The sequence below is a fragment of the Notamacropus eugenii genome, chromosome 4, assembly GCF_028372415.1.
Source record: "Notamacropus eugenii isolate mMacEug1 chromosome 4, mMacEug1.pri_v2, whole genome shotgun sequence".
NCBI lineage: Eukaryota > Metazoa > Chordata > Mammalia > Diprotodontia > Macropodidae > Notamacropus > Notamacropus eugenii.
In genome coordinates this window covers 79,348,703-79,370,649 of record NC_092875.1, presented here as the reverse complement: position 1 = coordinate 79,370,649, position 21,947 = coordinate 79,348,703, and positions in this window count along the sequence as shown.

Sequence of the window (21,947 nt, the reverse complement as noted above, 5' to 3'; positions counted from 1 at the left end):
ACTGGTAGCTGATAATACACTGGAATGGAGACTCAAGTCAATGGCATTGGAGAAACCACTGCCCCTCCAGGTATCCCTAGAACTTTGAGGAAAAGATATATCCAGCCTAATTTTAGAAGAATGAGTCAAGAGCACTACTAAAGATGAAGCCTTATCTGAGATATTTACGGTGATCTCCCCGGAGAGGTTCACCACTTGAGACTTTAAATACTGGAAACTCTACTTTTCAAGACCCACTAGAGAAAAATTGGCACACTTTTTCTCTCCTTGTTTTAGATTATAATTGATCAGCCACTTTTTCCAGTGTGTATTTCTCTCATGGATCAGTTCCTTTGGAGATGACTTTTGCGTTTGTAATTCATCAGATGTTTACATGCTGATACTTACTATATTACCAAATCCTTCAAAAGTATCAGTATTGGAACTAACATGAAAAGAATGGATTTTGCATCACTAAAATCCTGGTGTCTTGTTGATAAATGTTTGTATTTTTCTTTCTGCTTTCAAACAGACCAAGATTGCTTGCATAATTATGATACCCATTGTCAGGCTATTGGGTAAGGTTTGTCTGCTTACCTAAAAATGCCAAGTAACCAAGCCTTAGTGTTTAATCTTTCTTCTTTAGAGCCTCATAACTGTTTGACCTTGGTTCCTATGGTCTCTGCCTGAACCTCCTTCTCTTGTTACTGGATTAGGATTGGATGGATTTCAGACAGTGGCAAGGATTCATAGAGATGTGAAATGATAAAAGATCACAACCACAGAAAGGGTTCAGAGTTCATGAACATGGAACAAGATTAGGAGTTTGACCATCTCTGTGCTTATCTTATGGGGAATGGAGAGTAGCTCACTGGAATTGAGTATACTGTGGAACTATGAAGTTAGAGTAGTTGGGGGGACATCAGGATAAATATTGAAATCTCCAAGTATGATGATGAGAATTGGAAGGAAGACTGGAAGTCAGGTACTGAACTCACTGAAGTAGGAAGGAAAGTGTCCTAGTGATTCGTAGATACTATTAGAAGAATTTTGATTGGGTGATAAATCTGGATTGAATAAATAATAACAATAACTGACATTTATATAGCATTTTAAGGTTTGCAAAGCATTTTATCCTCACACAACCATGGGAGGTAGGAACTATTATTATTCCCATTTTACAGATGAGGAAACTGAGGCTTAGAGAGGTTAAGTGTCACACAGCTGGTAAATATGAAGCAGGATTGGAACTCAGGTCTTCCTGACTGCAATTCTGGTGCTCTGTGCATTTCAACACTTAGTTGCCTAAGTTAAGTGATTGTGGTAGTGGGAGAGTCTCCAAGAGGCAAATGAGAAGTATGGAAAATTCCGATTCCTCCATTGTAATCATTGAGCTGGGCTTACAACCAGTACCGGAGAGGGTGGTTACAGAAGCAGCGTCATCTAGAGAGATCCAGGTCTGAGTGAAAGACAACAGATGGGACTGGGAACAGAAGAGGCTGAAGATGAAGCAAAGTTTATTAACTATGGAAAAGGCATTCTAGAAGGCATGGTGGAAAAGGTGGGTAGATCTGAAGTGGGACATTTGGGAGGTAGATTTGAAAGGAGGTGGGAGTAAGATAGTGGGCAGCTGGGGATATGGAACACTAACAACTGTAGATTCAGAATCCCTGAGATGGAGGAGGATGAGGGGGTGGCAATATGTTAAGCATTCAGTAATAATTCCAGATAGAGTATCAGCTGTTGGAGAGAGACCTGTTGAAGGAGACATGTACTTAGACTGTTCAAGGTCCTCCATTGTGGGGCAGTCTCAGAGTAGGTGGAGTTGTTGAGTCCTTTGAGGCCCAGAAGGGTCTCTTCATTTCAGGCAGGAGCAGGCAAAGGCATGGCTTGTGGGAATTGGGACAGGTATAGCTTAGAAGAGTCAGGACAGACATGACTTGGGGGAATTAGGATAGGAGGCAAGAGCTGGCAATTAATGTTGGGTCTGATCTAAGAAAGGCCTCTAAAGCACTGGGAAAGGCCCTGAGACATGAAGACAGAGGCTACTGGCAGGTGACATGGGGCTGAAGTTTCAGCAAAGGGGTCTAGGGCTGAAGTTTCAGGAGCAAAGGGGTCTATGCAAAGGTCCTTGAAACATCCAAAGGGTCATAGGCCAGGGGACTGCAGCCATGTCCTGGGAAATCTCTGCAGTGAAGGGGCTAACAACCATCTGGGAAATCTCTAAAGTGAAGAGCCCACTGGCATACAGCATGGATTTGAGCTAAGGTCGAAAAATATCTGGGTGTTTGGTGGACTACAGATTCCCCTGTGTGGTGTGGTAGCCAAGGAAATTAGTATATTCTTAGGCTACATTAGGAGAGGCAGAGAGTCTAAGATTAGGGAGGTGATAGGCCCCCTGCTCAGACCATCGTAGTGTTCTGCTCTGCATGGCATATTTTAGGAAGGATGATGAAAAGCTGGAAAACATGCTGGTGATGAAGGTCCTTGATCATGTTGTATTCAATTCAATTTAATTCATCCAAGATTTATTAAATGTCTATTCCGCAAAAAGTACAAATCCACACAGCCTTTCTACTTTACTTTCTATTGGTGGGCTACATGTCCACAAGGAAGCATCACAGGAGTTATTCTTCTTCTTCCCATGAGCATTTGCTTTATATGGATGTCAGAGAAAGGGCAGACAAAGTCCAGGTGCCTTGAAGGATGGGTGACTAGAATAACTACTCAGAAGGCCATCTCTGGAAGATCCTTGGATTACTGAACCTCTTCAAGCCCTAAGCTAGCAGCACAAGTCCCTTTGTCGTTCATCCTTCTTGAACAGAACTGGTGTCATCATGGGGTGATGTCTTGATTTGGATGTGATTTGGATTTAAATAAGGCAGAGTTGCACAAAGTCATCAGGCTCACTTTCTCTTCCAGGGTCATCAAAGTCCAGTCAGACTTGGTTTGCCTTCGACTTGCAGCTCCCAAACTCCGTTTGGTGCTCTAGGAAGCCTATGTTCTATTTCATCTAGTCAAGGGCATGGAACATAGAAATCCCCAACCAGGACAATCAATGGAAAAGAGGCTGGATTTTGTGTGGGAGGACCTGCTGTCCAATTCCAATTCTTTCATTTACTACACGTGTTACCTTGAGTCATTTACCTTTCCAGCCCTCAGTTTTTTTTCCATCTGTAGAAGGAAAAGATTGGATCAGATAACTTCCAAGGTCTTCTCCTGGTACAAATCTATGATTCAACAATGCTATGAACTGATTTATCAAAATGCTTTATATACTCTTCCCATTGGATTCTTTTCCTGTTCCCAAATTTGTGTGTGTGTGTGATCTAAAAGGATTACTCAGTCACACATATAGTAGGTTAAAATGAACTTCTGGTCAATCAAATAGAATCTAACAAAGTACATTCAAAGAAAAAGCTATGGAATCTGAATGCAGATCGAAGAATATGATTTTCTCTCATTTTTTTTCTTTCTCATGGTTTTCCCTTTAGTTCTGGTTCTTCTTTTACAACAAGACTAATGTAAAAATATGTTTAGTAGGCTTATACATGTACAGTTTATATCAGATTGCATGCTGTCTGGGTAGGGGGGGAGGAGAGAGAAGGGCAAAAATTTAGAACTTAAATCTTATAAAAGTGAATGCTAAAAACTAAAAAGAAAGAAAAAAAGAAAAAAACAAAGTATAGCTTTAAAGGGGAACCTAAAGCCTCGGGCTTCTGTAGAATACCCCCCACCCTCTTCTGTGATGGGTCTCAGGGCTCACATAAGCCAAGGAAAAGCATTTCTTATTGCCCTTCTCAATCTCAAAGTCATGAGTAGGACAAAGGCTCCATCTCACTAAGTGTCTAGTATCGATTCTCTACCCTCACCCTAATAGGAGTGACTGACATTCACTTCCTGGGCAATCACCAGACAAATTCTACCTCTCATGAATGGGGCTAAGTTCCAAAAGGAACCAGCAACTTAAGAGAAGGCAAGATGGATTTTTATAGGCAAAGATGCTATTGCATAACAAATATTATGAATATTAAAAAAGCAGGACAAGTTTATTAAGGAATTAGGTAATAGGGGAGGGGTCCCAGCCACAATGGAACTATGCATGCAATTACCCACAATACATACAGAAAAACCCATTTGGGGAGGGTATATATGTATGATAATGACATTATAATAAGTCGCTATATTATGAGCTCACTCTAAGTCTGTTCTTTATTATTGCTGTGTAGGTGCCTTCTATTGTTTTGGGGTCCACATTCTGCTTGGGCATCTTGGTGGTGCTGCTTTGTGATTGGCTGGCTATTGTGGTCCTGTCTCAGACTAGATGTATTTGGTTGTGGTTGAATGCATGAACACACCTGCTGTTTCCATGGGAAATATGAGGAATGGGTCTGGGGGCAGTGGCTAGCTAGAGGCAGTGGCTGGGATCCATCACATGGACACACCTGCTGTTTCCTTGAGAAAGATGAGTTCATGGACACACCTGCTCTTCTAGTGATCAACGAGGCATGTATGAAGATGTTAGGTTATTAAGGGGGGGTGGAGTGAATGGCCAGGTAAGGGCAGTGGGCCTGCTGTTCAGTGGGGCCTATAAGGAAGTTAGAATATTGGGACTGGGGGCAACTTTATTAGGATCCCCTCATAAGGATTTATCTTCCTGAGTTCAAATCCAGCCTCAGACACTTGCTAGCCATATGACCCTGGGCAAGTCACTTCACCCTGCAAAATGAGCTGGAGAAGAAAATGGCAAATTACTCCAGTGTTTTTGCCAAGAAGACCCCAAATGGGGTCACAAAGAGTGAGAAATGATTAAACAACATTACATTAATATAGGTGCTATTATCTCCATTTTGCAGATGAGGAAACTGAGGCAAGCAGAAGTGAAATGACTTGCGTAGAGTCACACAGAAAATAAATATCTGAACCCAACTATTCCTGACTCCAGGCACAGCACTCTGTCCAATGTGCCAACTGGCTGCCTGTTTGTACATTCAGGAAAGACCATGACCTGAATCATACCTACAGCTGTTTTAGAAATTTTCCAAGGCAGTTAGGTGGCGCAGTGAATACACTGGCCCTGGAGTCAAAAGGACCTGAGTTTAAATATGGCCTCAGACACTTGATGATTATTACCTGTATGACCTTGGGCAAGTCACTTAACCCCAATTGCCTTGCCTCAAAAAAAAAGAAAGAAAGAAAGAAATTTTCTTTGGAAGTGAGATTCTAATCACTGCAACTTCATTGATAAATATCAATAGATAAAACTCAGATAAAGAGAAATTCTTTGGAGAGATTCTCAATAACTTTTAAGAGTGTAAAGGTGCTAAGATTCAAAAGTCTGAGAACCAGTGGGTTATACAAGAAGCACAAAGATTAATCAGAAGTCCATTGCAGAGGCAGGTAGGTAGAGCAGTGAACAGAGAACCGGCCCTGGAGTCAGGAGGACCTCAGTTCAAATCTGGCCTCAAACACTTACTAGATGTATGACTCTGGTCAAGTCACTTAACTGAGATACCTCAAAAAAAAGAAGAAGGAAGAAAGAAAAGAAAGAAGACCACTGCAATAGTCCAGGTAAGAGGTGATAAGGGCCTGAAGGAAGAGACACCATGGAGGTTGGATCAACAAGATTTAGGAGCTAGTAATTACATGGTGGTGGGTGTAGATATGAGATCAGTCTTTGAGTATTTGGAAGACTATTAAATGGAAGAACTAGACTTGGTCTGCTTGAAACCAGAGGCAGAACCAGGAGCCATGTGGTAGAAGTTGCAAAAAGGGCAAATTTAGGTTCATTATGAGAAATTTATTTATTTTTTAACAATTAGGGCTATCCCAGTGTATGATGGTCTGCCTCAAAAGGTAGTAAGATAACCCTTCACTAGAGGTCTTTAAGCAAAGCCTAGACCACCACTTGCTGGGTGTGTCTCATGTCTCTTTAGCTTTAGAGGGCTTCTGAGGTCCCTCCCAAGTCTGAAAACCATAATAATAATAATTGATTATTATTAATAGCTAGCACTGACATAGTACTTCACACATGTGACTTTATTTGATCCTCACAAGCCTGTGAGGTGCTATGATTATATCTCATTTTATAGATGAGGAGACTAAGGCAGGATCTGAACTCAGCTTTTCTTGACTCCAGGTTCACTTAGCTTATTCACCAACATCTCTTGTTGCCCCTATGCCACGTAGTTGCCTGAATAAAAGTCTGGATGAGATTCTTTGATTCTACAAATGGTCATCTCCTTTGAGAAGCCTTTCCTGTACCCTTCCTCCAAAGGACCTTCCCCTTTTGACCTCACACAGCATTTTGGTTGGCCCCTCTCTAATGTACTTATCACAGTATTATGTATTATGGTTACCTACAGAACGTATTGTAAGTGCAGCCTGAGGACCCTTCAAAAGTAGGCTCATAAGGTGACCTCATACAGGACAAGGCACTCTTTGGATCAACATCTACTAAAACTGCATCTCCCATGCTGTGGTTTTCCTTTTAACTGGTCGGGACAAATTAACTTAAATCAAAGGTATTTAATTAAACAGAATTGCCAAGGAAGAGTAGCCTCTTTTCCCCCAACCACAGGGGCTGGCATCTCAGCTAGAAAACCTTTAGGTCTTAAATTACTCCCAACCCATTCTCCTAGATTCCCATGGCTGGTGGCCTCACTGGACACCTCCTTGTCCACTGAGCTGCTATTGCCATCTACTGATTCTTTCCTGAATTGCTACTACTTGGTGAATGCTTTTCACTCCTCTTTGAGTATGTTCATAGCCCAGGCAGAGGTTCACACTTCTTTATCTTGGGCAGCTAGGTGGTGTGGTGGATAGAAGGATTGGACCTGGAGTCAAGAAGACCAGAGTTGAAATCCAGCCTCAGACACTTTCTGACTGGGTGACCTTGGGCACTTAACCTCGATCTGCCTCATTTTCCTTCACTTTAAGATAAGGACTTACCTTCCAGGACTGTGAGGACCAAATAAGATAATAGTTGCAAAGTGACTGGAACATAGTAAGCATCTAATAAATGCTGGCTTCCTTCCATATGTGATTGAACCAGAACAGCAAAAAGTCCCTTAGCTGAAAATCTATCTTTTGAATGGCTTTTGCTTTCCTTTAGGTACAATTCCCTGAATCTAGTCTGCTATTTTAGTTGGGGAGAAGAAATTCCTTTCAAAGCCCATCATGCCCCTGAATTCTGGACTAAGACAATGAAAATTATTTCACTTTAGCAGGGCTGGAGGAGGCTACTTCCACCTGGTGATATTTGTCCTACATTCCAGCAGGAATGGCAAAAAAAAAAAATTTAAATTATTTCTCTCCTTAAATGAGATAGCATAAAAAAGAAAAAAGACTTCGAGGAAGATCCCAATGTCAAGTAGGCAATACAGAGGATATGAACTAGAATTGTGCAGAATGAGAAGTCATCGATAGGTTGGGATCTATGATGATGGACAATGTTTCCACACCAATGAGGTGGATGATGCATCTGTTTAGTTATATGACAAGTACTAGCAGTGTATGAACGTGACAGTACTATCGCACCTGGCTCATTCCCCTGCCTTCTTCACTCTATAGAGAATAGCAGACTGTCATTTAACAAATGAATTAGTCACCCAGGTATGGGACAAAGGATACAGTTTGATCCCCAGGTGATACTAATCTATATCAGAGGCTAGCAGGCATGCACTTTTCACTATGACTCCAGTGTTCCTCACTATTCTCCAGATGGCACTCATTGCACACAAACAACTGATTCTCTCTCCCACTGGCCTGATTGGCTGGGGCTGGCCCCAGGTTTCTTATAAATTTAGGAATATGACATAGAATATTCTCAAAATTCACCCAAAAAAGAGAAGTCCTCCTCATCTGTGCTCCAAGGTCTCATTTCCTCATTTTCTGCCTTCTCATCTGTGCTCCTAATTCCTAGAATTTAACAATTCACTTTTTAAAATAAAATTTGTGGACATCAACCAATTGAATATTTTCATATGCAAAGAAGAAAAAAAAAGAGGATTGTGTATGAAATCAGTTATTCAACAGTACCTACTGTGTTCCAGGCACTATGCTGAGTGTGAGGAGACAATGAAAGATAGAAAACAGCCTCTGTCCTCAAGGAGTTAACAATCTAAGGGAGGAGGCAACATGCGAACAACTATGTACAAACAATATTCATATAGAATAAATTGGAGACAATCAAAAGAAAAGATGCTTGTAAGAGAGATTGGGAATCTACATGATTCTATATTATATTCCGCTTGATTTTGTTTATATATACTAATTTCAAAACATTTCTATGGCTATCCCACTTGTCTGTTTCCCTCTAAGCTTTCTTCTACTCTCTTCTACTCATTTTAAAATGCTCTGTTGATCTGCTTTGTCATTTTTTGGTATCACTGTCATTAGCTCTCCCTTCCCCCCAATTTTCTTTCACCTTAAATGTTTTTAAACCCCATGAGTAACAACTTAACAAAGGCAAATCAAATAAATACTCACATCAATCATGTCTGAAAATGGGTATCTCAATTCTACGTCTCTCTCTCTCGGTAGGAAACACAATTATCATCAGTTCTCTGGAGTCATGGGCTTGGTCACTGGACTGATCAGGATTCTAAAATCTTTCAAAGCAGTTTTTCTTTACAATGCTATAATCTAACATATAAATCCTTTTCTTGATTCTGCTCACTTTGCAGCAGTTCATACAAATCCTTCCAGATTTCTCTGAATCCATCCTTTTCATCATTCACTTATGATACAATAATATTTCACTACATTTATATATCATAATTTTTCCAGCCATTACTCAGTTGATGGGTACCTCTTTCATTTCCAATGAGAATGAAAGACATTCTAAGGGGGAAAACATCCCATTATGAATATTTTCAAGAATCAAATAATTTATTGAGGTCTGGTTTTTTTCTAGAAATGCTTCCAATGTCTCTTCTTTATTAAATGTCCACTTTTTTTTCACTAATGATTAAGCCTGAGTTTGCAGCATATGTTACCTTGGTTTGCTTGAGCTCCATTGTTCTTTACAATACTTTTCTCCATTCCTCCTGCTGTTCCCAGCAGGTACAGAGTAGCTTTATGTTCATCAGATTTCCTTTCCTTTGTATCTGAAAGTCTTTCTTCTGGTCATTTGCAAAATTTGTTGTTTGTCATAGGAACTGTTAAATATAACTACTAAAAATTCTTGGAGATTTCAGCATAAGGTTGTTGTTCTTGTTTTTCTGGAGGCAATCAGTGGATTATTTCAATTGTCACTTTGTTTCTGTGTTCAGCAGTTGTAGGTAGTTTTCTTATATTATTTCTCGTATTATAGTGTGCAGGTTTCTTAACTTGTCATATTCTTCTGGGAGACTTGTAATTCTTAAGTTGTCTCTACTCATTCTGTCCTCAAGGTCAATGTTTTGCTTATATGGAGTTCATGTTTCCTTTTAAGGTTAATGTTTTTTGCTTCTCCATCCAGACTGTATTTTATTTCTGCGTATTTGCATTCCCAATCAGTTATTTTCTCTTTTGTTTATTTGGTCAGATTTGCCATGACAGCTTAAAGTTTTTCTCTTCTGCCAATTAATTCTGCTGTGCATGCCATAAATTCTGCTTTCACAATTCTTATTTCTCTTTAAAACCATACAGGAATATCCTCTTGTGGTGCCACACTTTCTTGAGAATCCATAGGTTCCTTTTCCCCATCAGGTATTGATTCATTTTCTTTAAATATCTTTTTAAGTATCTAAATGTTTTAAAATATTTATTAGGAGGTTCCTGGATCCTTTTAGCTGACCCAAAGGCTATATTCCCTTCTGTAATTAATATTTTCCCTGTTGACTTCTCTCTTTATTTTCGAAGTCCTTTACTGAATTTTTTTCCTCCTGAGATCTTTAGTAATTCTAATTTGATTTTCTTAGTTCCACTTAGTATTCACTTTCTGACTCCTTCCCATTTGATGGTAGTTTCCTTGGAGGTTGGATCTCAAAGTTGTCTCACTTTCTTTCCACTCTGGGAAATTCATGCTTTACCAACTTCAGTCTCTGCTACAAGTGATTTCTAAGGAGACAGAACTGGTCCCCATCTCTTCAGGCTTAGTAGAGTTCCACACAGCCAAACACACATGTGCTACCCCAGTTCTCTCTGTTCCACCATTCTTTAAGTTCTTTTGAAATACAGAACAAGACCTTATCGCTGTCTCAGACAGAATAAAACTCTGCCTCTTGGTTTTCTCCAGCATGGAAGAAGGGATAGAATTGATTTCTGCTGCAAACCTTTGGGTCCACAGCTCTAGATGGTGGTGAAGGGGATGCTGAATAAGCCTATCGAGAATTAGGTACTAGTCTTCTCTGCTGTTCATTGAATTTTTGTTGTGTTTGTGTTCTTAGCGTCCTGGACCATAGAAACAACTGAAATTTCTTTATCTCCTCCACATAATTCCCATTTTGGAGAATTTTGAGAGTTCATAAGGATTGGAGAAAATTTCTGCTCAATTATCTTGTTGGTCACATGACCCAGAAGAATAAAAATTTATATATATATATATATAGATACATATACATATATACATATATATATCCTTTCTCTATTTTTTCTCTTTAGGGCATATGCAAAACAATTCTTTTTCAATAATAATGTGATTTTTTGGAAACATAGTAAAGTAGGTAGAAAGAACTGTAGAGCAGAGGTTGGCAAACTTCAGCTTATAGGCCAAATCTGGTTCATGATCTGCTTTTGTACAGTCTGTAAGCTAAGAATGTTTTTATATTTTTAAAAGTTATTTAAAATAACCTGTTTGTTATTGTTAGTTTGCCCTAGAATGGCGAAACAAAACAAAAGTGTTAAGAGCTTTCAAACATGGAATGTTGGCATGCACTCAGTCCTGTCTCCCAGAAACAGCTCTCCCAATGTCTTCCATATGATTGGTACCATTTTTGGAGGTTTAGGCATGTACCAAATCTTCCATTCTGCCTTTTCCCATTTGATCTAGAGCCAAAGCTCTATATGTCTCACGTCTCTGTGTAGCCTTCCAGAATTCTCAGGAGCTGTCCTTGTTCTTTTTTCTCTCTGCTAAGATTCTGTTCTGGGTCCTCTCCTCTTTTTGCTTTATATTGTCCTAGTTTGTGATTTCATCAGCTCCCATAGAATCAACTATAATCTCTACTCAAGTGATGCCCAAATCTACTGGTCTCTCACTAAGCCACAGTCACCTATCTTCAGTTGCCTCTTAGACATCTTGAACTTCATGTCCCATAGGCAATCTCCAAATTAGCATGTCTAAAACAAAACTCAATTATCTTTCCTTCTAGATTCTTCCCCCTTTTTGGATTACTGCTGAAGGGACCACTATCTTCCCAATCAACCAGGCTAGCTATCTTGGACTCCTTACTAACATGCCAACTATCCAAGCCATTCCCAAATTTTGTCATGTCTACCTTTACAACATCTCTCCTAAATGTCCCCTTCTCTCCATTCCCATAGCCACAAGGGCTCTCAGCACTTCTCAGATGAACTCTCCCTTCCTCAAGTAACTCTCATTCTAATCCATTCTCCATTCCACAGCCAATATTTTTCTGAGGCATAGGTATGACCACGTCACCCCACAACTCAATAAGTTCCAGTGTATAAAATACATACATTTTTTCTTCAAGGGCAGCATTGACTCTGTACCTTTTCACTAGCTGTCTCTAGTGCCTGAAATGCTCTGTCTCCTCATGTCTGCCTTCATTTTCCTGATTTCCTTCAAAACTCAGCTCATGGCTGTAATTTTGCAGAGGGTTCTTCCTAATGTTCCTACCCCTACTCCCTAGCCCAGCTGCTAATGTCTGCCCTTTCAAAATACTTTCTATATATTCTGGATATATCTTGTACACCCCTGGTTATTTATAGATTATCTCCCCCATTAGAAGCATGCTCCTTGAGGACAGAAACTATTTTTGCCTTTCTTTGTATCCCAGTGCTTAGCACAGTGCCTGGCACATAGTCTGGAAGCATATCAAAAACCTCCTTTACAGTTTAAAGGAAAACATGAAGAAATAAATAACTCTCCAATCTAAAGTTTTTCCTATATATCCCCTCCATGTTCTGAGGCCTAAATTCTTTCTCTTAAGAAAGTGTCTAAAATACTTCCAACCTACATAAAATTACTTACCACCTTAGGGAAGGGAGAAATAAGAGAGGGATGGAGAAAATTTGGAATTCAAATTTTTTGAAATGAATGTTTAAAATTGTCCCTAGATGTAATTTGAAAAATATTAAATATTTTTGAAGTGTGCAAAAGCTTAAGAATGAAAGGGAAGGCCCTGGAAAATAGATGAAGGGTAGTTACCAAATTTAGAACAAGAAATGCCATGTCTCCTTAAGATCATTGCCTTTCCCCTTTCTCTGAATGGACTCAGTTATCCAGGGAGAATCTGGTAAATGTTAAACAACCAGCTCTCCAAGAAAAAAAAAACCCAATACATTTTTAAATTTAATCTGGATTATTTAATTTTCTCCACTTTCTTATATCTGACAAGCAACAAAACAGCAATTCAAGCCTTGATTTGTAGCATTTGGCAATTTCTGAGGGTAAACGCTCAAACTGAAAATTTACCTACAGTTTGAGCTGTGTCCAATACATTCCTGCTTATGACCCATCTAAGGGCAATATCCTCTTGTATTCTGAAAGGATTAGGCTATATTAATGACAGGAAAGGTGTCCCTTTGATTTCTTCATGTCACCAGTGACCAGTTTCAGGAGAGACCTTGAGGGAATTTGGCAAAGGGGAATTGGGTGATTTTGGGAGAATGATTTTTCAGGGTTATGTCTCCCCAAATGAAAATAGCTGTTGTTCTGTTAGATAGAGAAGGATGTTAACTCCAATCTGTGGATTTCTTTTTCATCTTGAGGCATTTGTCTTATTCAAGCTTTCTATAAATTCTACTTCAATTGCTTTGTGTTAGAAAGAGATCTTAATCAGCATACACCTTCAATGCCTATGGGCTATGAAGGGACTGTGACAATTTGGACATTTTCCTCTACAAGCAGAATAATGCTTGAATTAGGACAATGATAAATTAATATTAATGATTCTGGCAGCCTTCCGCCTAAACAAAGTACACAATATTAGTAATTTTTCTTCAAGAATAATAAAGAATTTAATAGATGTTTGTTGACTGACTCATTTGCAGTGGTGACAACTGTATTAATTTTGTCCTTTTGTTCTTAGGAGAGGAAAATACAAATCCCCTCCCTCTCACACTGGTGAAGCCCTTGGCAAGAAGTTTCTTCAACAAAGGAAAAGGAAATCTGAAGATACTGGGAAAATTGTGCCTGCATGTAATTTCTACCTTCTTTTTGGTGTTGCTGATCGATTACCTCCTCTCACATCTGGGAAGCATTAGGAAAAGCTGTATATAGAAAAGCCTGTTTTATATATATAATACATTACATATAGTTAGATAACTATAGTTATCTCTACGTCTTTTTGCTCACCTTGATTGTGAGCTTTATGAGAACAGAGAAACTCTCTTAGCTTTGTGTATCTTACTGAGCCTATCCCTGTGCTCTCTACATTGTAAGTGCCTAGTAAACATTATGTGAAACACATAAGTGCTTCAGTTGGACTTGGCAAGATTTTATTTTAGTATCCATTTACTGGTCATAGCCTCACTTTGGCTCAGTAATGGAAGGAAGGAAGGGAAGGCGGGAGATAGGGAGGAAAAAGGAAGGAAGAAAGGAAAGAGAGTGGGAAAAAGGTAGGGAATAAAGAAAAAAGAGGGAGGGGATAAAGGGAATGAAAAAGGAAAGAAGGAGGGGATAGAAAGAAGGAAGAAAAGGAAGAGGATAGAGAGGAAGGAAAGGAAAAAGGGGGAATAAAGAAAGGAGGGAGAGGATGGAGGGGATAAAGAAGGAAGGAAGAAAAGAAAGAAGGAAGGGAGGGAGGGAGAAAGGAAGGTTGGGAAGGAAGGAGGAAGGAAAGAAGGAAGGAAGGAAGGAAGGAAGGAAGGAAGGAAGGAAGGAAGGAAGGAAGGAAGGAAGGAAGGAAGGAAGGAAAGAAGTTGATTGTGATGACAGACTCAGAAGAGGTCAGGACATCCTCTACTGGGTTATCTGAGATGGGTTTGTGAAAGACATTCCTAGACTTGAATTAGAAGGACCCAGCCACAAGAGGGGACCTGGAGCACAGGTATTTACACCATGCAAGGAGTTGGAGCTCAGCTTTTGGAGGGACCAAGGAGCCTTACGGATAGTCCTATCTTTCCCCATGAATTTTAACGCATTCTTTCCTGCAGGGAAAGACTGAGTTGGTGTGTCTAACTGGGGAAATGTGGTAATACTGAAAAACAGTCATAAATAGGAGTGACCCACAGACCCTGGCCACTATCTTTTAAGCTCTCCAGGTTCAGACCAAGGCAGAAACCCCAAGATGTGGCATTATAGGTCCAGAAATCCCACTTCAGTTCTAAAATTCTCAGAAAGGATGATGAAGGGAGATCTGCTTAGTTCAAACCCACTTCCATCCCCTCCCACCAGAAAGTGTCTTTTGTCTGCCTCTAGAGCTGCTAACAAGGGCTAAGGAGTGATGAAGCTTGCCATCTGCTTGGGTGTCCTGTTTGGCTATTATTCCAGAGTATTAACAGGGAGGAGAGGGCCATGGTATTACTTTGGTGAGATTGGAAATGAGCCTTCTTCCCCTGCCACACCTGGGAAGATCCTAGATGAATTTAATTCTCCCTTCTGAGTACACCTATTCTGATACTGAAGGGCTACGTTTCTGGGGGAGGGGGAAAATGGAAATAATCTCAGGTTCCCACCATCAAGTTATGATAATCCTATCAAGGCTAAGAGGGGCACTTCAGTCTCAGGACTCTTCAGAGCCTGGCAGCTATGCTTCCCCAAAGCTAATTTGTCCAAAGAGAGAGTGTGAGCACCTCCCCCTAACTACCCCACCGCATTTCCTGATATTGAGTTGGAGTTAGAGTTGGAAGTGACTTCAGAGTTTATTTAGCCAAGACTCCTCATTTTATAAATGAGACAACTAAGGGACAGAGACTGGGGCTAATCCTACCAGCTCACTTTTTTAGGTCTGCAAATGCTCTACATATCTTATTTCATCTGATCCTTATGGCAGACCTTTGAGATAGGAGGGAACCAAAGCCCAAAGAAGTTAAGTGATTTGTCCATCTCCTAGATATCTGAGATAGAATTTAAATACAGGTCCTAACGACTCCAAGTCCTGCACTGTGACTTAGCTGAAGTCATATAGGAAGAGGATGGCCTTATTGATACCAAGGATGTGAGCATGAGTGACCAGGAGTATAGTGGCACCCTAGATAGGGATAAGAATCTTAGCAAGAGGGAAAAGGTTCACATGAATTCAAATTTGGACATGTTGAGTTTCAGATGTTTACAAGGACATCCAGCTGAAGATGTCTAAAATAGGCAGTTAGAGATGTGAGACTGAAGGTCAGGAAAAAGTTTGGGAATGGACAACTGGATCTGAGAGTAATCTCCAGGGAGATAGTAAGTGAAACCATGCTAAGGTTAATGTGATCATCAAGTGAAATAAGAGTAAATAGAGAAGAGAATCTAGAACCTGACCTCAGGGGACCCTCAATATTAAAAAGCAAGCAAATGCTCCCTTAGTTTTTGTTTGAAAATCTCAAGAGACAGAAAGGCCACTGCCTCTTGAAAAAAAGTCCATTAGGGGGGCGGAGCCAAGATGGCGTAGTAGAAAGACGCACATACACATAGCTCCGAACCCACAACCCATAGAACAACTACAAAGAAGTAACTCACGGCGAATTCTGCACCCAGAGGCCACAGAACATTGGAGCGAGGGAGATTTCTGTTCCGGAGAGACCTGCAAACCTCTCGTAAAAGGTCCTTCGTGCTGCGGACTGGGCGCCGGGACTGGGAGCTGAGTACAGCCCTGCTGTGGCCGCGGCACCGAGAGGAACAGATCCGAGAGGGCTTCAGGGACGGGATCTCCAGCGGCTGCACAAGTACCTCCACCCACAGGTGACGGGGGTCTGTGAGAGAGTCCCTTTGGTGGGTCGAGGGGGGAGTGGGGTGCCCCCATGGCTCGGGCCCCCTCGGGAGACAGAAGCTGAGGGGCAGCGGCAGACCAGGGCTCTCCAAGCAGGCAGGAGCCTGGATCCATTGTTGAAGGTCTGTGCATAAACTCCCTGAGGGAACTGAGCCTGAGAGGCAGCCCTGCCCTCACCTGAGCATCTGAATTTAATCTCACATTGAATAGCAGCCCTGCCCCCGCCAAAAGCCCTGAGGCTGGAAGCAGCATTTGAATCTCAGACCCCAAACACTGGCTGGGAGGATCAGGAGGTGAGGTGGGTGTGAGGAAAATATTCAGAGGTCAAGTCACTGGCTGGGAAAATGCCCAGAAAAGGGAAAAGAAATAAGACTATAGAAGGTTACTTTCTTGGTGAACAGGCATTTCCTCCCTTCCTTTCTGATGAGGAAGAGCAATGCTTACCATCAGGCAAAGACACAGAAATCAAGGCTTCTGTGTCCCAGCCCACTCAATGGGCACAGGCCATGGAAGAGCTCAAAAAGAATTTTGAAAATCAAGTTAGAGAGGTGGAGGAAAAGCTGGGAAGAGAAATGAGAGACATGAAGTCAAAGCATGAACAGCAAATCAGCTCCCTGCTAAAGGAGACCCAAAAAAATGTTGAAGAAAATAACACCTTGAAAACTAGCCTAACTCAATTGGCAAAAGAGGTTCAAAAAGCCAATGAGGAGAAGAATGCTTTCAAAAGCAGAATTAGCCAAATGGAAAAGGAGATTCAAAAGCTCACTGAAGAAAATAGTTCTTTCAAAATTAGAATGGAACAGATGGAGGCTAATGACTTTATGAGAAACCAAGAAATCACAAAACAAAACCAAAAGAATGAAAAAATGGAAGATAATGTGAAATATCTCATTGGAAAAACAACTGACCTGGAAAATAGAGCCAGGAGAGACAATTTAAAAATTGTGGGCCTACCTGAAAGCCATGATCAGAAAAAGAGCCTAGACATCATCTTTCATGAAATTATCAATGAAAACTGCCCTGAGATTCTAGAACCAGAGGGCAAAATAAATATTCAAGGAATCCACAGAACACCGCCTGAAAGAGATCCAAAAAGAGAAACTCCTAGGAACATTGTGGCCAAATTCCAGAACTCCCAGGTGAAAGAGAAAATATTGCAAGCAGCTAGAAAGAAACAATTCAAGTATTGTGGAAATACAATCAGGATAACACAAGATCTAGCAGCTTCTACATGAAGGGATCGAAGGGCATGGAATAGGATATTCCAGAAGTCAAAGGAACTAGGACTAAAACCAAGAATCACCTACCCAGCAAAACTGAGTATAATACTTCAGGGGAAAAATTGGTCTTTCAATGAAATAGAGGATTTTCAAGCATTCTTGATGAAAAGACCAGAGCTGAAAAGAAAATTTGACTTCCAAACACAAGAATGAAGAGAACCATGAAAAGGTGAACAGCAAAGAGAAGTCATAAGGGACTTACTAAAGTTGAACTGTTTACATTCCTACATGGAAAGACAATATTTGTAACTCTTGAAACATTTCAGTATCTGGGTACTGGGTGGGATTACACACACACACATGCACACACGCACACACACATAGAGACAGAGTGCACAGAGTGAATTGAAGAGGATGGGATCATATCTTAAAAAAAAAAATGAAATCAAGCAGTGAGAGAGAAAGATATTGGGAGGAGAAAGGGAGAATTGAATGGGGCAAATTATCTCTCATAAAAGAGGCAAGCAAAAGACTCATTAGTGGAGGGATAAAGAGGGGAGGTGAGAGAAAAACATGAAGTCTACTCTCATCACATTCCACTAAAGGAAAGAATAAAATGTCTACTCATTTTGGTATGAAAACCTATCTTACAATACAGGAAAGTGGAGGATAAGGGGATAAGCAGAGTGGGGGGGGATGATAGAAGGGAGGGCATGGGGAGGAGAGTGCAATTTGAGGTCAACACTCATGGGGAGGGATAGGATCAAAAGAGAATAGAAGTAATGGGGGACAGGATGGGATGGAGGGAAATATAGTTAGTCCTATACAACACAACTATTATGGAAGTCATTTGCAAAACTACACAGATTTGGCCTATATTGAATTGCTTGCCTTCCAAAGGGAAGGGGTGGAGAGGGAGGGAGCTAAAGAAGTTGGAACTCAAAGTGTTAGGATCAGCTGTAATGTTCTTACCACTAGGAAATAAGAAATACAGGTAAAGGGGTATAGAAAGCTATCTGGCCCTACAGGACAAAAGAGAAGACAGAGACAAGGGCAGAGAAGGATGATAGAAGAGAGAGCAGATTGGTCATAGGGGCAATTAGAATGCTTGGCGTTTGGGGGGGGAGGGGAGAAAAGGGGAAAAATTTGAAACCCAAAATTTTGTGAAAATGAATGTTAAAAGCTAAATAAAAAAAAAAAAACACTTAAAAAAAAAAGTCCATTATGTCTAGGATAGCTCTTATTTTTAAAAATTCATTATTTATTTTTTTAACTTATTTTCATGAGCTCTGAATTCTCTCCCTTGCTCCCTCTGCCTCTTATTGTGAAGGCAAGAAATGTGATATCAATTATACATGAGAAATCGTACAAAGCATATCTGTCTTTTGTTTGATCATAAATTCTTCCCTTCTCCATAGGTCTGACAAGAAAACTATTCCTTGTTCCCCCAATTTGCTTATGATATGGCCTGCTATCACTAAATCATGTACCCATTTTGACCTTATCTTGGTATATAGTGTGAGATATTGGTTTATACCTAGTTTTTGCTAAACCGTTTTCTAGTTTTCCCAGTAATTTTTATCAGTTAGTGAGTTCTTTTCTGAAAATCTTGAATTTCAGGATTTAGCAAACACTAAATTAGCACAGTCTAATTACTACTATGTATTGTGTACCTTATCTACTCTACTAATCCAACACTTTATTTCTTAGCTAGTACCAGATTGTTTTGACAATTACTTATTACAGTTTGTGATCTGGTACTGCTCAACCATATTCCTTCACATTTTCCCCCATTTATTCCTTTGTTCTTCCAGATTAATTTTATTATTTTTTCTAGCTCTATAAAATAATTTTTGATAATTTGATTGGTATATCACTGAAGAAGTAAATTAATTGAGACAGAATCGTCAACTTTATTATAGTAGCTCAGGCTACCCATGAGCAATTCATATTTTTCCAGTTGTTTAGATCTGTCTTTATCTGCGTGAAAAGTGCTTTGTTATTTTGTTCCTATAGTCCTTAGGTTTGTCTTGGAAAGAAGACTCCCAAGTGTTTTATGTTGTCTGCAATTATTTTAAATGGAATTTCTCTTTCTATTTCTTCTGACTAGTTTTTGCTGGCAATGTATAGAAATGCTGGTAATCTGTGTGAATTTATTTTATATCCTGCAGCTTTGCTAAAATTATTCATTGTTTCAACTACTTTTGTACTTAATTCTCCAGGATCTTAGTATACCATAATATCATGTGCAACAAGTGACAGTTTTGTTTCCTCATTGCCAATTCTAATTCCCTCTATTCCTTTTTCTTCTCATCACCATAACTAAAGTTTCTAATATAATAATGAATGATAATGGACTTACTTACTTCACCCCTTATCTTATAGGAAAGTTTTCTAGGTAATCCATAATTTAAATAATGCCTGCTGATGGTTTTTGATAGATATTACTTATTATTTTAAGGCAAGCTCCATTTATTCCTATGCTTTCTAGTATTTTAAATAGGAATGAGTGTTGTAATTTGTTAAAAGCTTTTCTGCATCTATTGAGACAATCATATGATTTTTATAGTTTTTGTTATTAATATGGTCAATTTTGCTGATAATGTTCCCAGTACTGAACCAGCCCTGCATTTCCACCTGGTCATAATGCATGTACAATATATATTTGTGATATTTGTGATTTAGTTTGATAAACCCAAAGATTCACAATCTGTCATATATTTCTATAATCTACTTTCTAGTACTGTATTTAAAAGTTTGCATCAATATTCCTTAGAGAAATTGATCTATAGTTTCCTTTCTCTGGTTTTGCTTTTCCTGGCTTAGCTGTCATAAAAGGAAGTTGGTGGGACTCCTTCTTAAGGTAATTCTTACTGTTAGGTTTTCCTAAAATGAAAAACTAAAGCTTTAACAGAAAGGAAGATAGCTTTAGAATCCAGATCTCCAGACTCCCCATGGGAGAGGTTCTTTCTACTTCCACACTACCTCTTTGTATGCATTCTTTTGGACATGTATTATGTACAACCTATCTACAGAGAATTGGGGCCAGGAAATAGGACCATAGCACTTAGAAATGGAAGGAAACTTGGAGATGTGCAACCCTTTTGTTTTAAATATGGGAAAAAAATAAAACCCAAAGAAGGTGCAAGATTTGCTGTGGTCATATAGGTAGCAACTCACAGAGCTGGGATTCAGACCCATGACCTCTGACTCCAAATCGATTGTTTACGCCAAGTATTTTGTTTACTACTAAAATCAGAACTGAAGGGTAAATTCACAACCAATTCTGGGTTTCTCTATCAAGAGAGCCAGACACAGGAGCCAAGATGGCAGAGTAGAAAGATGCACATACACATAGCTCCGAACCCACAACCCGTAGAACATCTGTAAATAGCAACTCACTGCAAATTCTACAGGACCAGAGTCCACAGAACATTGGAGCGAAGGAGATTTCTGTTCCAGAGGGACCTGCACACCTCTCGCAAAAGGTCCTTTGCGCCGTGGACTGGGAGCCAAGTACAACCCTGACGCGGCCACGGCACTGAGAGGAGCAGATCTGAGCAGGCTTCAGGGACAGAGTCTCCAGCAGCCGCGTGGGTCCCTCCACCCACAGGCAATGGGGGTCGGTGAGAGGGTATCTTTGGCGGGTTGAGAGGGGAGTGGGGTGCCCCCATAACTCAGGCCCCCTCAGGAGGCAGCAGCAGAGGCAGCAGCAGACAGGGGCTCCCAAAGCAGGCAGGAGCCTGGATCCATTGTTGAAGGTCTCTGCATAAACCCCCTGAGGGAACGGAGCCTGTGAGGCGGCCCTGCCCTGACCTGAGCACCTGAACTTAATCTCACACTGAATACCAGCCTTGCCCCCACCAAAAGCCCTGAGGCTGGAAGCAGCATTTGAATCTCAGACCCCAAGGGCTGGTTGGGAGGATCAGGAGGTGAGGTGGGTGTGAGGAGAATATTCAGAAGGCAAGTCACTGGCTGGGAAAATGCCCAGAAAAGGGAAAAGAAATAAGACTATAGAAGGTTACTTTCTTGGTGAACAGGCATTTCCTCCCTTCCTTTCTGATGAGGAACAACAATGCTTACCATCAGGCAAAGACACAGAAGTCAAGGCTTCTATATCCCAGCCCACTCAATGGGCTCAGGCCATGGAAGAGCTCAAAAAGGATTTTGAAAATCAAGTTAGAGAGGTGGAGGAAAAACTGGGAAGAGAAATGAGAGACATGCAGTCAAAGCATGAACAGCAGGTCAGCACCCTGCCAAAGGAGACCCAAAAAAATGCTGAAGAAAATAACACCTTGAAAAATAGGCTAACTCAATTGGCAAAAGAGGTCCAAAAAGCCAATGAGGAGAAGAATGCTTTCAAAAGCAGAATTAGCCAAATGGAAAAGGAGGTTCAAAAGCTCACTGAAGAAAACAGTTCTTTCAAAATTAGAATGGAACAGATGGAGGCTAATGAATTTATGAGAAACCAAGAAATCACAAAACAAAACCAAAAGAATGAGAAAGTGGAAGATAATGTGAAATATCTCATTGGAAAAACAACTGACCTGGAGAATAGATCCAGGAGAGACAATTTAAAAATTATGGGACTGCCTGAAAGCCATGATCAAAAAAAGAGCCTAGACATCATCTTTCATGAAATTATCAAGGAAAACTGCCCTGAGATTCTAGAACCAGAGGGCAAAATAAATATTCAAGTTATCCACAGAACACCGCCTGAAAGAGATCC